This window comes from Oryzias latipes, chromosome 10, assembly GCF_053564925.1.
Source record: "Oryzias latipes strain Hd-rR chromosome 10, Olatipes_Hd-rR_3.1".
NCBI classification, from domain to species: domain Eukaryota; kingdom Metazoa; phylum Chordata; class Actinopteri; order Beloniformes; family Adrianichthyidae; genus Oryzias; species Oryzias latipes.
The window spans coordinates 6,414,113-6,419,775 of record NC_136246.1 but is presented as its reverse complement, the minus strand read 5'-3'; positions in this window follow the sequence as shown (position 1 = coordinate 6,419,775).

Here is a 5,663-nt window from a genome sequence, read left to right as displayed (position 1 = left end):
GTTATGGTCCGGCTTACTTGAGATCAGACGGGCTGAATGTGGCCCCCGAACCAAAATGAGTTTGACACCCCTGGTCTAACCTGAACATCATTAGCATCAGAACGACAGGAAGAACACAAAGACAAGATCTGGAGTTTCTCCAGGTAAACAATCTGTGGACTGGTGAGACCAAAAAGGAGCTATCTGAAAGGTCTTTTACATTTGGAGTTAAGGTTCTTTTTTTTTAGAAAAAACTTTAGAGAAACAGTCAGACATGGTGGTGGGAGTATTATGGTGTGGGGCTCCTGGCACCTTCACTGATGAAAACAGGAAATCTCCTGTAGAAAATTGTTCTTCATCAGTTCTATTATGTACTACAGCAGAGGGAAGATCTGGTCACTTCAGAGGGTCCATCTTTGAATGTGACTAAGTGGATGTTCAAGAGGGTTCTGACCAAAATCTAGATCTAAAAATGGGTTGAGGTTCCTTTCATTCTCTTAAACAGACAGTCATGTTGGTAAACTTGAAAACACATCTGAATTCAGGCTAAAAAAAAGGTTGTCTCAAACATCTGAGGCATTTGGCTTACAGGTTAAAGTCTTAGTCATGTGCACCCATAAAGGGGTTGACCCGAAGGGGTTCTGAAGGTTTTTGGTTTGTCAGAGCCTGTTGAGAATCGTAGAGAGGAGCGGCTGCATCTCAAAGGGAGTACAGGACTGTCTTTCAGCTCCTTTAACCCTTGTGCTATCTTATGGGGTCCAGATGACCCCACCCTTACATTGACGTCTTATTCCTACCATTACAAAGGTGGATAAAGGTGGAGAGGATTTCATGTAATCCATGGAAACCAGTGAAGATCATAAGTCATTGAAGAAAAAAGGTTCCGCAGACTGTCTAGTGGGTGACCAACTCCAAACTTAACGTTGGGAGTTGGGTCTTTGGTAGCACAAGAGTTAAAGCTTGTACTGCCATGTTGAGGGACATCATAAAAATGATTATGGAACTACATATACAGACGTCATGGAGTGTCCTTTACCCAGCAATGTAGTTGATAGTAAGGCACAAGTACCGGCCCCTTATTGGCCACACATAAATGCTTGCACGTGCACGTGATGTGCAGGTGATGTGTAGGACACCAGTAAGTTTTCCACACAAACTAGAACAGGGGTCGGCAACCTTTTTTACTCAAAGAGCCATTTGGGACCGCCCCTAATGAAAAGAAAGCACCCGGAGCCACAACCCGTTTTGACATCATTATATATATTATGCATGTATATATTATATCAAGGGTGCTCATTACGTCGATCTTCAAGGACCTGAGTGTAGGTCCCGGGCCAGAAAAGATTAAAAAAAAAGAAAGTACTTCGTAAAAATCCACCAGCCAATCAAAATCCTCACTGAGAAGTACGGGACTTGATTGACATGTAGATTGGCCAATCGGACATCGTCTGAAGCATACGTCGCTGCAAATGCACATTGTGTTCTTTAAAGGATGATACCGCGGTCGCGTTGGGAGGAGCCACCAGCTGAAGTTCTGGTCTGATCGCTGCATGGAGCGATGTGTTCGTCAATGCATGGTAGACACTGAGAATGGCCGTCACTCTACAGGTTGCCTTGCGTCTAAGGCCTTGATATTTCTAATGGGCCACCTGATTGCCCCGTACAGGTTTGCCCATTTTCACCCTATATCTAGTAGTAAGCGCAAGCATGAAAGCGGTTGTTCGTCAGGTTTGAGCCATTTCTTCAGGACAGTCATATCTATATGAAAAACACTTTTCTCGGAGATCAGAATCATTTCGTGGAAACACCGGAACAGGAAAGGCAGAACTGTTTCACCATCAGCTGACAGATGCCAGTGAGGGTCGGTGAAAGCAGCTTCAAGAACAGAAGGATGATAGAGAACTCATGCTGGGAGCTTCTTGTGACAGGATCTGTCAGACAGAACACCATCACGTGGTCTGCGCAGTCATTCATCTACAGACCAGCTTGTCTTCTATCTGATTCTTCTTGGACTCAAGCAAACTGAACCTTTAATCCTGAGGAGATGAGGGGATGCTGTGACGTTCTCAGATCTCCTCCCTATATTGGAACCAGGCTGAGGGCCTGCAGGAATCATATTTCCTTTCAGCCTCCAGCAATGTCGCGTCTTGCCCCTAAATCTCAGACTTCTTTGTTTTTCCGAGCTGACTTCATGGTTTTGAGGTGTGAAGGGGTCCACAGTTCCTGGTGTTTGGTCCTGGCAGACGCTGAGCTGGGGTTTGCTCCCAGCAGAGAGACGAACAGACGGGAGCAGCCTCCCGTCCACAGTCAGGGAGGGGGTGCAACAGCGAGGTGAGGGGCCCCACCTACACAATTAGAGGCTATTTCAGACCCATTACGTTTACAGTTTCTCACATTCCTCTGACCCCCCCCCCCCGAAGTCAGTACCTGAGTTATGTCTGCTCAGGAGAAGCAGGGGGGCAGTTTTCCATGACCGCTTCCGGAGTGAGTACGACGGCATGTGTGTGTGGGGGGGCGTCTTAAACAGAAAGGAAGCAGAAAAACAGCAAAAGCCAGCAGACGCTCTGTCACAGCCTCAGACAGACGCACATTCATTATAATGAGCCCTCAGAGTTAAAGGTGAATGCAGTAAAAGCTCGTGATGGGAGGAACCGTTCACCCCCTGATGAAAACGACAATGAAAAAAAAACTCCAGGTAAGAAGTCTAGAATTCTACTTCATTAAAAAAAACTCCAAGAAGTGAACAGAAAAAGTACCAAACAGGTTCACAAAACCCCCTTAAACAACCTAAAAACAAAATCCACCAACAAGGACGAATTGTCAGCCTTTAGGAAAAGGGGGAGGGGCTTCTGTGGATAAAGCAATAAATGAAACCAGTTCATGCTGCAAACAGGCTTCTTCCCATCACTTTATTCATCTTAATAAATCACTTATTTTATTCTCTTTTCTCTTTTACTATTTTCACAGTAAAGTAATTCATAAATACTACTTATTTTTATGCTTCATACTTTTTATGCTTTTATGACATCATCATTTTTTACAAATAATCATCTGGACTTAATTTTTAGGTTGAAGACGTTAGTCTTCACAGATATGCTTCTAATCTTAAACAATAAAGTCCAGTTTGTTAAGAAAATAAACAGAATACACGTGTCTCTAAAAACTCTATTTTTTTTAAATCAGTTCTTTATAGGAGAATGGTAAAGGATGTATACTTAGCAGTTTACTGCCTTCTTTGACGGCCCAAAGTGCTTTTACAGTCACAGTCCCATTCGCCCATGGATGCACCCATTCACAGCTCCATTGCAGAACACTGGGGCCTCCAGGAGCAATGTGGCCCAAGGACACTTCTTCTGCACAGGTCAAAGGGGGAGCTGAGGATGGATGGAGGACATGTTTGTCTATTGCTCCAAGTGATCAGAGCGACTAAGTGAGTGGTTTGGTTCTGAGTGGGGAGGATGTGTCTTTCATTGTGGTAGATCTGGCTATAACACCTGAATCTTCTTCTTGAATGTGTTGGAGATTTCACTGGAATTTCTTTTCATGATCAAACATTTGCATTTCCTTTTTTGTGAGATAATTCATCCAGTGGACGGGCCGAGGTAAAACAGCACAAACTAATCCTAAAATCTGAGTAAAAAAGGAAACTCTATGAAGTGGGGTTTTTACCAGATCAGCAGATAACAAGACAGTAGCAACAATAACCAACTTCAAGAAAGTTCAGTTACCCGAAAGCTTCCTGAACCAGTGAACAGAGGAGAGACGCAGCAGCTGCAAACTCTGTGATGAAAATGTGTCCCATCATCAGCTGGAGCTGCAGGCCTGTCAACACAGGGGCTGTTTCACATGAAAACATGCGAGTGCAACACTGCCAAACAGCTGAGAGAGCTTCAGCAGACAGGAACTGAGGACAAACAAGGCTGCAACCATTCATAACATTATGATTGTCATTTTCACTGAATTAAAGTTGTACAAAAATGTTCCTTCACAGCTTTTGTCCTCAGCGAGCCTCAGTGGGACAACGGGGAGGAGAAAGTCCCTCTTTACAGAGAGCTGCGTACATTCAAACACATGATGATTCTGTGAGAAGGGAAGGATTCATTTCAACTACCTTAACCCTTTGTGCTGTCCTAGATGACCCCACCCTTCCATTGACGTGTTCTCCCTACCATAACAAAGGTGGATAAAGGTGGAAAGATTTCATGTAATCCATGGACACCACTGAAGATCACAAATCATTGAAGAAAAAAGGTTCAGAGCACTGTCTAGTGGGTCTAGATGACCCAACTCTCAAAGTGCCTAGGATAGCACAAGGGTTAATCACGTCTATTCGACTGAAACGATAACATACAGACTGAGATTGCAAGAGGCACAATTACACCGAAAGTGGAAAAAAACTCACTTTACAACAAATAGACACAAGAAACACCCAGAATTGACCTCTGTTTTAATTTTGTTTGTGTTTTATTTTCATGTGACAAAAACTTATAAAAACTGTTTCTAAAAAAAAAGAAAATTGATTTTACTCCTATTACAGTAAACCCTTGTTTTTCGCGGGGGTTACGTTCCAAAAAGAACCCGTGATAGGCAAAATCCGTGAAGTAGAAACCTCTTGTTTTTTTTTACAATTATTATACAATTAAAAACTCTATTATACATTGAAAAGAAAGAACAAACTATTTTACAGGCTCAAGCATTTGTTTCCCAAATCAAAGTACTTTAGAAACGTTTTTTTCAACAAATAACTTCTGTACTGTAAAATAATATTTTAATTATCAATGTGAACAAAAAACTTCAAATTACTGAGATTAGCCCCGCCCACCGCGACCCGAGTAATTGTATTAAACGGGATAAAATTTAAAATGATTATGAAAAAAATAAAAAGTACAGTTGGACAAATAGTGATTCAGGTGTTCTTCATTGCTCTTCAGACTGAGCCGCTGCATCCTGACTCCACTCTGCAGTGTTTTCTTCTTCTGAAGCCCGCGGTGCAGCTGTGTTTGTTCTGGAGAAGAACATAGTGATAAGCAGTTGTTGTCGCTCTTTTTTCTATGGGTTTTAGAGAAACTCGAAATTGCAAGAGAATTTGCACGTACGTAATGTAAATTTGGAAAGCTGTTTTACGTACATGTACACCTTAAACTGCAACATTATTGACGCACAGGTATGGAAGAAGCGGAGGGACTTTTTAGCCAATCAGAATGCAGAACACAATGCACGATGCAAATCCGTGAAGTAGCGAAACATGGTCCCCCAAGACCAGGGATGTTGATGTTATGTGAAAGAAAGAAAAGCGTGAAAAAATGAATTAGATTTCAAAGTAAGGAAAAGACTTCTAGAAACTAATCATACCGTTGGATACTCTCCTTCCCTCCAGGACAGAAAGAGGTCTTCCCCTTTGTGGCCTTAAAACGTCCTTCAGGCTTCCTCTCCTGGTGCCTGGCGAGGTAAATGACCCTCTGTTTGTGTCTGGTAGGAGTTCCCAGAGTGTGTGTGACTATTCTGTCCACCCTGCTGTTGGAGACCATATAAAGCGTTACCAATAAGGCTGTTTTCTTTGGATCCAATTGGAGCTCTTCTGAATCACCTGTAACAGCAGCTGCAGGTGAAGAGGGACCAACAAGGGGGTCTTTTTCCTTTTGTAGATTACAACAGTACTTTAAAACAGCTTTAGCTTTAGCTAG